Consider the following 12,235-nt stretch of genomic DNA (forward strand, 5'->3'; position numbering starts at 1 on the left):
AATCCAAATTGGAGTCTAACTTTGTGTCATATGTCCAATTTAAACTTTTTAAATTTTTGTATCAAATGAGATAATTTAGTACAAAATACAAAGAGTCCAATATAAATGAACCATAAGAAAGTCAATCACATATCAAATTATATATCTAAAATTATGAGAAGAGAGAATTTGAAATACAATACTTTATAATGCCATTTGTTTGTCTAGCTAAAATTAATTCAAACTTATCAACTTTTTACATAATATTACAAACAATTTGTTGGTGCAAACACAAAAATAATAGAAATAACACAAAGAGAAACTGAATAATACTTCTGAATATTATTAATCTGAGATTTGAGAATACACAACACTATTTGGACTGAGGTGCGACATTTTGTAAGTGGTAGTAGGTGTTACAAGATTAATTGTTGAACATAATTGTTGATTTATTTCCATTTTTTACACGTCCTCCCTTCACCCCCCTCTTGGGTACATATCTAACCCAATATCTAAATCTATTCATATTAACCCATTAATCACCACAATTAAAAAAAAAATAGTCTCTCTCATTTTCAATGTGGGATTAAATATCTTCACTAACTCCTCATCTTCCATATTAACTCCCATATCTCTACATTTATGTTGTAATATAAATTAATTTTTAATTATATAATATTAAAATGCTCCAACACAATTATTATTCATTAGGTTGAAACTTTTTTTTTGAGAAAAAGGTAGAAACTTATGTATATGGGGTGTTTGTGTTTTCTTTTCTAATTGTATTTGTGCATATGTATAGGATTCTAAACTGGTTCATTATATGGTTGAAGTAGAGTATCAATCTATGAGTTTGTAGACCTTTTACAATAAAGCACGTATAAGTCAAGTAGCTTTAACATTTTCGTGATTTAAACAACCAAATGAAATTGGCATAGGCTCCAACTAGGAAACATGAGAAAGTGAGATTAAGGTGTGTGTTAGCGCGGGTTAGCCATGTGCTCACTGATCCGTGGCACACTCAGCCTGAGCATGTCTCGTGTGCCCCCTCCCCTCTAATCTGTAGATTATGTACCATCAAACTTTAAGTTTGGGTTCATTACCTGTCAAATCTAAAACGGCTGTGAATATCACTTTAATCATCCAATCTTTTTCCTTTGTCCAAAATTTATTTGTTGTATAAAATATGACATTTCTTTTCATTTTTTTTAAATAAGGCAAATTACAACTTACTCACTTGTGATTTGATTAAAATTTAAGCTGTCTATTTATGGTATAAAATTTGACATTTTATCCATTGATATTTGACCGAAATTTAAGTTGCCTACCTGTGGTTTGAAATCCTATGATTCAAGTGTTCCGTAGGATTCTTTTTTATCTTATTTGATCTTATATTTTTATGTTTTTTTTTTTTTGTGTTTTTGTATTTTTGGAAGAGAGAAACATAAAAGTGAAGTAAAATTACTACAATTTGACCGAAACCATAGGTAGGTAACTTAAATTTCAGTTAAACCACAGATAGGTAAGTTGTAATTTGTCCTAATTATTATTGCTATCATTAATTATTTAAAAAAATATATATTTGAAGCTATTCTATAGACAAGATGGTGCTAGCAATTATTTTCAAATAGACTCAGCTTACTTCCAATACTTTAGTGTATTGAAGCCAACACGATACAGACACGTATCATTTCCAAATTCCTCATCTACTATCTTTAATGAGAAACGAATCACGACCTATTATATACACAAAACATGCCATTCTGCACATAAATTATTCAAAAAATATATCTTCCATTTGGATTGATGTTATTCACATCACCCTAATTGCTAATTACTAATTAAGCATAGTTTTTTCTGAAAAAAATAAAAATAAATAAGCATAGTTATTGCTTTACATGTAAAGTCAATTCTCTTATATGATCATGGGTTCTCATCCTAAATTATTTGTTATTCGAACTCCTTTGAACCTCTCCTGAATATAGTTGTAACATAATTGTTAGTATTATACAATAAGCAATACGTATTACATCATATACAAAAAGTTCTGGCTCATAAGAGTATATTGAAAGTGTTCATGAATTATATGATACATATGTGTGTATCGTATGAATCATATTGCATTGTATGATACATACTTGTGTATTGTAAAATCATAGATATCGTACAATACATAGATATGTGGGTTAAGATAGGCTATTTGTTAAAATTTGTGCTTTTATTTGAACTAATTAAAAATTATTAGGCTAATTGATTGAGCCCAATCAGATAACTTGTCCATGATTCCCCCCCCCCCACCCTTTTGTATTTGCAAATTTCTTTTCTATAATATAAATAAGGTATTATATGACAATATATATTTATTTTTGTTTTTGTTACAAGTCTAAGAAGTTAGACTGCCAAGAAGAAATATAAAGAAAAAAATATTAAAATAAAAGAACAAGAAGATATAATAAATGTTGATGATGATAATAAATATAATGCCAATGAAGAAATGGTTTTACAAGATAATGAACAAGATGATAATATTGACTTAAATGGATTTTTTTAATTATTTTTAGAATACTTAGTATTTTTAACACACACACACGGGGAGAGGGGAGAAGGTCTTAAATGGAGTTGATTATGCAAGATGATGAATATGATGAAAAGAAATCAATTTTGACTCATATGTCATGTATTATCACTTTTGAGCTTAATCAATTTGAATGTGTATGATATAAACATATGTTAATTTTATTTATTTAGTTAGTTTTATTAAATATTTTTACATAAGTGATAATCAAATTAGTCATTAATTGAATATATTCTAAAATTATAATGAATATATGTTTTATATATGTATATCTATAATTGTTTTTTTTTAAATAAATTTTCTTATATGTTTGTGTATGAGTGTATCTTATGATATACTATACAATACACAATACAAAAAAATAAAAAATCAATTCATAATCGAATTCACGATTTGACAACTATGCTCCGTAATACCACAATTTTTTCATTCAAGCCTTTATCTTGGTTCCCAAAAAAAAAAATCCTAAATACCTGGAATATGATTATAGGAATCCACTTTCTATGCACAATTATGAATATAATAACAGGAATCCACTTTGTCAACCTTTCTATTTTGGAGTCCAACAATGACCACTCTCCATCATAGAACTCAAAGCTAATTAACGAATAGCTGGTAGCTGCATTTCAAATGTTTCTTCTGGTCTCTTGGCCTTTGCATTATTAATCTTCTGATTTATCTCTATGCTGCCATCGACTTTTAAGACATTATTATTTTTACTTTATATTTGACAATCCACTGCCCAACACTATCATTATTGATGGGAAGTAGTACCGTTGAAGGAATCGCTAGAAGAATTCATTTGTATAAGTGTTGGCTAATAAGGGAACATATATATCCATTTGAACACTAATTTATGTTCAAGGAAAATGAAACATAAAAGATTTGGGGACTATTTGTTCACCGGGTCAAGTTTCCTCTAGTACAATCTTTAGTAACTCCATTATTAATATCTATCACCTAGTGGAATAACAATAATATAAGATAAGATCCTGATTATGGTTAAAAAAAGACAAATATATAGTAAGTTTGTGAATTCAATATAGCATTTATAATTTAGAATAATGTTCTTGATTAAATCGAAGTCATAATGGACAATGCATTTGCATAAAAAAAAAAAAAAATTGTATACGGCACTTCAATCCTTCGGAGTTTCTAAAGTTTTTTTTTTTTTGGGTAAAGTATATTTTAAATATAGTTCTTCAACCTGTTTAAACAATCAGCATCAAATGAAAAGTTGCTTAACAAAAATATGCAATGATGATGAATTAATGGTTGTAGGACTTGTAATTACCAAACTCGATGAAATCAATTTTTGGGAGGGTGGGGTTGGGGTTAACAGCTTTGATTTCTTTGCACTTTGTTTGTTGACCTAGTTTGTTGGTTTGATTGTTTGATTGTTTTTTTTTTTTTAAATTTAAACAAGAATGCAATAAATTAAAGAAATTAAGTGCAAAATAAAGAGTGTAATGAACTCCCCAAGGATCTTCCAACATTCAAATTAAAACAAGAAAGATTTAATTGATGTACAGCTGCTTCCTTCTTTTGCTAAAAAAAAAAAAAATCAAAGGATCTTTGAAATGGTTTAATTGCTTCACAATTTTCATGGTTGAATTAGAAGGTCCCAAGTCTCTATATGATGTATTAGGGTCCTTTTTCTTTTTTTTCTTTTTCTTTTTTTTTTGTGGAGAAAAGATGTATTAGGGTCCTTTATATTTGAAACAAAGTCATTTCATTATTTTGATCAAATGTTATAAACTAAAAAGTAAATCCAATGTCACGTGATTTGAAATTTTTAATGATATAACAGTAATGACACTATAAAATTTTAATCCTAAAAACAAACTCTTTCCTTAAAGAGCTTTACATTCATTTAAATGATGAAAGCATAGTAAAGATGAAAATGGGAATTAAAGTTAGAATTAACATTGAATATATCAATAACAGCGTTAGCATTAACATTGAATATATCAATAATGGCATGTTTGGATGTTTAAAAAAGGAGGGGGAGTAGAGTAGAGGGAAGGAGAGTAATTCAATTACCTTATTTGGGAGTTTTTTAAGGAAGGAGGGAGAGGGATTTGGAGGGGTTTGGAGGGGTTTCAACTACCTCCAACCCCCTCATTTTTAATTCCCCCAAATTGGAGAGATTTGGAGGGAGAGTAGAGCACATAAAATTATTTATAGAGTAAATTACCTAATTTACCCTTATTATATTTATAAAATTACAATATTAAAAACAAGGGGAAGGGCTAATTACTCCCTTCCCCCTTACTAATTATAAAAACATCCAAACAAGGTGGAGGGTAATTATTCTCCTCTACTCTCCTCCCCACTACTCCCCTCCCCTCTACTCCCCTCTACTCTCCTCCCTCTCTAAACTCCCAAACAGGCCATAACAGCTTTAGCATTCATTTCTTTTATAATTTTGTGGGTAACCTACACCCTTTGAAACGAACTTGCCTGTGTTTTTAAAACACCAGTCAATACTCAATAGTCCAAAAGAAGTAAGAATCCCAGCAAAGGAAGAAAATTTAACTGAGTCACTTTCATTTGAATAAATGACAATTTTTTTTTTAGAGAGTTTTAATCTATGTTATCATCAGACCAAGACACCAATCAATTTTTGGTGTAGACGTGGATTGAACCTCAGATCTCTTATACAACCATCAAAGATGTTATCAGTTGAGCTAACTGGAAGTCTGGAACCCACGAATAAATAACAATTATATATAGCTGTATATGCCAACAAAAAATTAAAATAAATAGATTCATACAAGATAAAATAATAATTCCAATAAACAATGATAAGGATAAGAAATATGTCGATAGATTTATAAGTGATAAGTAAGAACATGCTTTCGTTATGTGTGGCGTGAATGTGAATATCTTCTTCTTTTCACTATTTTTTTTTTCTTGTTTTTTCTCCTTATATATGCCACATGAATAATCATGTATTCCTTTAATTTTACTCACTTAAATTTCTATCCTGATTAAAAAAATAGTCCTCACAACACAATTCACACAATCGATACTTATTTTAGATTGCTTTCGCCATGTGACTCATAATTGTATTAAAAATATTAAGTTGGTTTATCTTATGTGAGCTATGCCCTATATATCTAAAGTTTAAAATATTACTCCGAATGTGAGTTTCAGTTAGCTTAAAAATAAAAATATATCATTAAGAGCAGACACTATAGATTAAAATTCTCTAAAAAAAATATTATTCTAATTAAAATTATATAGTCAAATTTTTTAAAAATGAGTTTAATTATTTAAATTTTTGTCGCCAACTAATACATGTGTAAATCAAATTTTTTTTTTTAACTTTTAGTTGACTTCTAAATATTATGTCACATAAGTTTTGGATGCCTTATAATTTTAAATGTCATTATTATAAAATAATAATTTTTTACCTAAATAATATAATATTTTAATTGAGTTTAAACTTTATTCTATATTTAAACCTTATATTAGAAAATTGAGTTTACCACTCGAGCTAACTAGAATCCACTATTATATTTGTCTTAAAATGCTAAAATAGATATTTTTTTTTTTAGAGATAATTACCACTCGAGCTATCATCATTTTTTAGAGATATATATATATATATATTTTGTACCTGGGAAGATGTCAATTCAACTACAAGATCTTTGGCTAAAATAGATACATTTATATACAAGTACAATCATATTAAATATCTATCAATAACTACCATAATTATTCTTTTGATAAAAAAAAATTAACTATCATAATTATCAAAATTTCACATTTTTTATAAAAAAAAAAATCTTAAAAAAAAAAAAATCTGATCATGTATTGCAGCGATATTACACCTAGTAATTGAATATCACACATAACATTAGCAAACAAAAACTGTCTGACTGTGTCCTTCACACTTTCTACTATCGTTCTGTCGTCTTCTATCCTCGTTACTCTTTAAATAATGATAGGAACAGAATGAGAGCAACCCCATCATCATTGCTTCATATGAAGAAACTATAACCATATATATATATATATATATATTACAGGTTCCATCTCTTCAACTACTCCTCCAAATAATAGCTAGGTGGTCCTTTTTGTTGATCACAATTCATTATTAATGGAAGGTCATTTTCAAATGCCATTCATAATGGATGATCCATTAAAAGGTTGCATATATTGTGACTACATATGGAAAATGGATAATGTGGTACATCCCATTCCTCAGTTAATCTGTTTAACAAGCCATTGGAAATTTTTCTTTGAAAAACATATATACCATTTAAATATTCTAATGATATAGTAGAATTTTATTAATTTTATTATCTTTAAATTACACCCATTATTTGCATAAAGTTGAGGTTCATACTTCATTAGCAATACTAAATGAGAAGTGTTGCATCTACAACAGTTTTACAACAAATCATAAATGATAAGTTGTTATTTGTTTTAATTTGAATTTACTACTTAAATTATTTTTTGGCCTACGCATAACAGTCAGTAACAACCTACCAATTAAAATTTATTGTGAAAAATATTGTGTTTCATATAAAATTAGTTAACATTTTCAAAACCATACGGTGATATCATCTTGGTTGAAAAGCTGGTAGGGAGGAGTGAGTGTTGTCAAGCCTATCTTTATTGACTGATTTATTAGTGGTGGTTTTCTTACCAAATCCCTTCTAAGTTCTTCTATATGATGGATAAATATAAAAAAATTCCTCAATTTTTTTTATTTAACCGAAAACATTATTTTTGAAGGTTAAGACTTTATTTTAACAATTTGATAATTATATTATTGTGGAGAGGGATTTGATCTTCAGTTCTCTTAATAAAGCAGAGCCCACTGAATTACATAGATATTGACGAAGTTCAGACCTTTCAATATATATTTTTATTATAAAAATAGATTTTTAAATTTTTTTATAATGATAAATAACTTTTTAATATATTAGAAATTATATTATTTGCGAGAAAATATCTTAGAAATTAGAATAATGTTATCTTAGAAATTAAGGTATATACCTTTCTCAAAAAAAAAAAACTAAGTTTAGGTAGTGCGTTTTTTTTCTTCTTAAACTTCATTAAATTGGTAATTTACTTTATATTTGGTATGTTGTGGTGGAATGGAATCAAGTAAAAAGACCCTTCTAAAAAATAAAAACAAAAAGTAAAAAGACGGCCTTAGATCTTTTCCCCCCAAGTGAAATTGGAGAATTTAATCTCATTAATTCACAGGTTGGGGCAAAATGTTATTGGCTAGATGGTCATTCATATGGATAATTTTTACATGCTTTGGGAGCAATGCTCCCTCCTCTCACATGAGGGGTGGGCCCTCTGGTGGGACTCACGTGTGGAGCTCACCCCTCATGTGAGAGGAGGGAACATTGCTCCCGGCGTACTTAAGTTTTTTCACGTTCACACAAATTAGGGCAGAATGTCCTTAGGCAGGATGCAAGGTCATTGGTAAGACATCTTTATCTTCTTTTCTTTATCTTTTTCTTTTTTTGGTACAAAAGGGAAATTTTATTTAATAAAACAGATAGTTTAGGAAAGTATTGTAAAGTACTTTTTAAGAATGTTGAAATATTTTTCATACACAAAACTTCGGCAAAATTCATATACAAAAATTTCTGTAAGTTTATTTTATCTTATCTTAATAACCAAAGAAAGAAATAGCCATTGTTGCTATAAAAAAAGAAAAAAAAAAAGAAAAGAAAAAAAAAGGATTTCTAGTTATAGGTGTCTTCTTCTCAAAAAAAAAAGTTATAGGTGTCTTTTAGAATTGTGGGAATCCCCTTTTGCCTATATTCTTGTTTGGTGGTGACACATAGTTCCAAAAAATGATCATATGCATCCATATTTGATATTTCCATTAAACTTCATCTCCATGGCAATATGGATTCCTTGAAAACAGCTGGATATCTACAATTATAGTACATTCTCACAACTAAGGAATATTTATTAAATATTCAATAAAGTGATAAAAATACCCTCATTTAATACCTCTCCCAAGAAGAATAAGAATTATAATTCATTTGATGTAAACCCTTTCCTATTTGTTCATTTTTCCCCCTTTTTTTTTTTTTAAGAAACAAACTAACTGATAAAGACATACACACTTTAATCATTTCCCTTTTTGAGTGTTGATGAAACAACTTTTTTTTTTGTTGGGAAGGGGGATGCAAGATATTTTATGCTACGTTTTTTGTTTTTTATTTTTATTTTTAGTTCTCTCAGTTTTTCACATGTATGACATTAATGCAATTCTATAACCCATAGCCTTACTAAACATACTACTAATTAATGTGGTAGATCTCTCAGTCTAGTGTGAATGGAAGATGTTCCTCCATACCTTCCAATAACTTAACATGATTTATAAGATTTTTTTAATAAAAAATTCAACAATTTAAATTAGTTTTATTGTACTGACATAAAAATTAATACCGATCGAAATAATGGCAAAGCTGGGATTTATGTTAAGGGGACAAAATTTATAACTGATATACATGTCTTTATATACTCATAGTCACACATGGTGTATCAAAGACTTGGACCCAACTATACTGTCCAACTCGAGGTGAGCCGAACTAGAAACCAGCTGATCCGATCAATCAATTGGATGATACATCTTCAAATCCAAAAACCAATTAGATCAGTTGAATGGTGCTTCTACTATTATGCAATTCACCTTCGACCAATCCAACCGAAACTGCCTTCAAGTCTCTGTTCTCGTCCTTCGATATTGTCGTTTTTCACATATATAGCGAGATAACAATCAAATGCAACGAGCCTACACCAAAGTTTCGAAGCGTTGCCATCACACACCAATCCGGCCTGGCAGGAAGAAACATTGATTTTCTGAGGTGGAATAATGGGTCTTTTTGGGAGCAATTCTTGGAGTCTTGCCCTAATTTTTTGAACACATGTTAAGAGAAATTCAATCTTCAAACTGTCAAAATTTAGAGGCTAGATTCAACATATTTTATTTTTTGCCACCAACCTTTAAGTGAACTTGACTGATCCTATTACTGGAACAATCGGCCTTTGGTGGTGATGACTTGTATTCTTCACAGTCGATGGTGGGTTCCACGATCCTAAACTTGTCGTGGTTGGGTCGATTGGTAGGTTAACCCCAAACTCAACCCTGAGTTAGACGGTAATAATTATGAGTTTAACAACAATGGTTGGTATCGAATTCTTCCAACTAATGGGCGGTGGTCAACGAAAGTTTTGAAAATCACATAAAACTGCACCTATTATTAGTCTCCTTTTTTTTTTCCTCAAATCCTTCTAAGATTAAGAGTTTACCATTTCCTAATGTTGTTGTAAGTGCACAATTGCACCTGGACCCAAAGACTATTATGGGCTCAGGCTCAATGAGCCTTAAACAATGAAATTTGTAGAGTGTGGGCTTGAAATCTAGATTAGAAGTACTGAGAACTTGATAACAGGCTATGGTGTGCAAACACTTGTAAATAATGAATAATAATTGCAGATGGACCTCCTCAGACGTGAGCCGAGTACTACTTCTGTATTATTTTTCTTTCTTTCTTAAAGATTACAATTCTTAATTTCTTTCTTGGTTATTGACTGATCCCCCCCTTTTTCTTTGGCCTTCACCCCTCGTAAATACTTCTTTTCCTGATACTTTATCCACGTGTTACTCAAACTCCCTCCCTTCTAGATATTTCTTCTCTTAGTGCCTTTGAATAGTGACCAGAAGTTTCAGTTCTACTGTTCACGGGTCACTTCCCCATTAATGCGGTCAGGGAGGTAGGTGCAGAGTCTTTAATGTGGAAGTGGCAGCCTTTGCTCATGATATTTTTCTAACACCGGTGTATCTAGAAGGTTTAGGGTTTCCTCCTCTTAACCAACAGTCTTTCCGGAATTCTGCCTTGACCTTCGTAGTGAATCTCCGTGTTCTCTTGGGTCTGTCCGAGGAGAAACTGACCCTCGGATGTGTCCTCGGACCCTCAGATGTGTCCTCGGACCCTCGGCGTATGGGCCGATTCGCAGTACTAACAAATTCTTAGCTCAAGAACAGATCGACCCTCCTTACTAGAGCCCAAAGGCCCGCTGGGGTCCTTTTACTCCCCACAGTTGTCATTGCCTCCAACAAGAAGGTCCTAAACCAAATCATGTTGGCTTTTCTTCAAGCCAATGTGCAATTCACGCTCGTCCGCAATATGAAGAGGATTGTGGACATGCCTTTTTTTGAATCCCTGTTGTCTTTATTGAATCCTCATGAAGGACAACATGTATAACACTTCATCCTAAATATTTTTCTTTGTTTGATGTGAGTATTGAATTTGAGTTCAATCTATCTATTTGTTGCTTTTTCTTGAATCTAAGACATTTTCATGAAACCAATGATGTAGGTGATATGGGGAAAATACTTCCAACCTTCACTACATTGACTAATGAATGTCGCTAGTTATATCGTTCTCAAATTAAATTTTTTTGAACTCTTGGATTGCTATTATTGATGTTTTAAAGTACCAGTAAAATTTTGAGATGTTTTAGGCTTATATGGAGAAGATATATCCCTAAATGTCTCACCAAATTTCTAAACAAATCAAATATAAGAATTAAGAATAACTTTTTTAGAATACCATGTTTGATTCCTCAAATAAAATCGTAGATAAAAGGAAATCCTTTAATCATTCTATTCTCCAACTAGTTGGCTTTTTGCTATTGTGGTAAAAAAGTTTTTCCACATTTTTACCCCTCATCCACACTACTTTTTCTGCCATTCTCATTGATGGCTCAACATATCCACTAGTCATCATAAATAAAAAAATAAAGTAAATTAAAAACAAAATTACCCAAAACCAACAAAATTTTTTAGGGACAAAACCACTATAATTTAAATAGAAGTATTGGTTTCACAACAAAATATAGATAATAAGTTGTTGCGAATTTGTTACGAACATATAACATTTCTTCAATTTAAAACAAGATTATTGTGTTGGTTTATAATTTTTTTTAATTATTGTGAAAAAATAGAAATGCTATGACATTTTTACAACAAAACTTACATAGTAACTTATTACTGATGGGAAAAAAAATAATTTAAACTGTAAATCCAAATTAAAACCAATGTGGTCGATATCGTACCGGTATCGGCTGTATTCGCTGGTATGTACCGTATCGGTTTAAATACCAGCCGGTATCGGGCGTATCAGCCAGTACATAAATAAAGTTTTTTTTTTTTAGTTTTGTAATTTTTAAATTTTTGTAAGGACAAAATGATACCTTATTTGCATTAACTCATTAGTATTATTTGTTTTCTTAGTACGCAATGAACAATTAAGCTTTCTATTTTTTATATTATATATATTTTTTCTTTTAATTGATGCTAAAGTTTAAAATTATGAATAATTTGTTCTGAATTGAGGTAATATTTTATAATAAACTTTTATACATATTATAATATATATATATATATATATATATATATATATATATATATATGTAGACACATACATACATACATACATACATATATATATTTATAAATATAAAAAAATAACGGTAAATTCGAAACAGTATACCGGTATTAACCGGTATCGAAATATATCGTTCTGCTAGTTAAACTAGTACAGTCTCTAATATGAGATTGTCTCCCTCGAACCATTGATATCTTGCCACCTAAATTAATTATGAAATTGTGAAAATCTTATAAAAAGA

The sequence above is a fragment of the Castanea sativa genome, chromosome 4 (genome assembly GCF_040712315.1).
Source record: "Castanea sativa cultivar Marrone di Chiusa Pesio chromosome 4, ASM4071231v1".
NCBI lineage: Eukaryota > Viridiplantae > Streptophyta > Magnoliopsida > Fagales > Fagaceae > Castanea > Castanea sativa.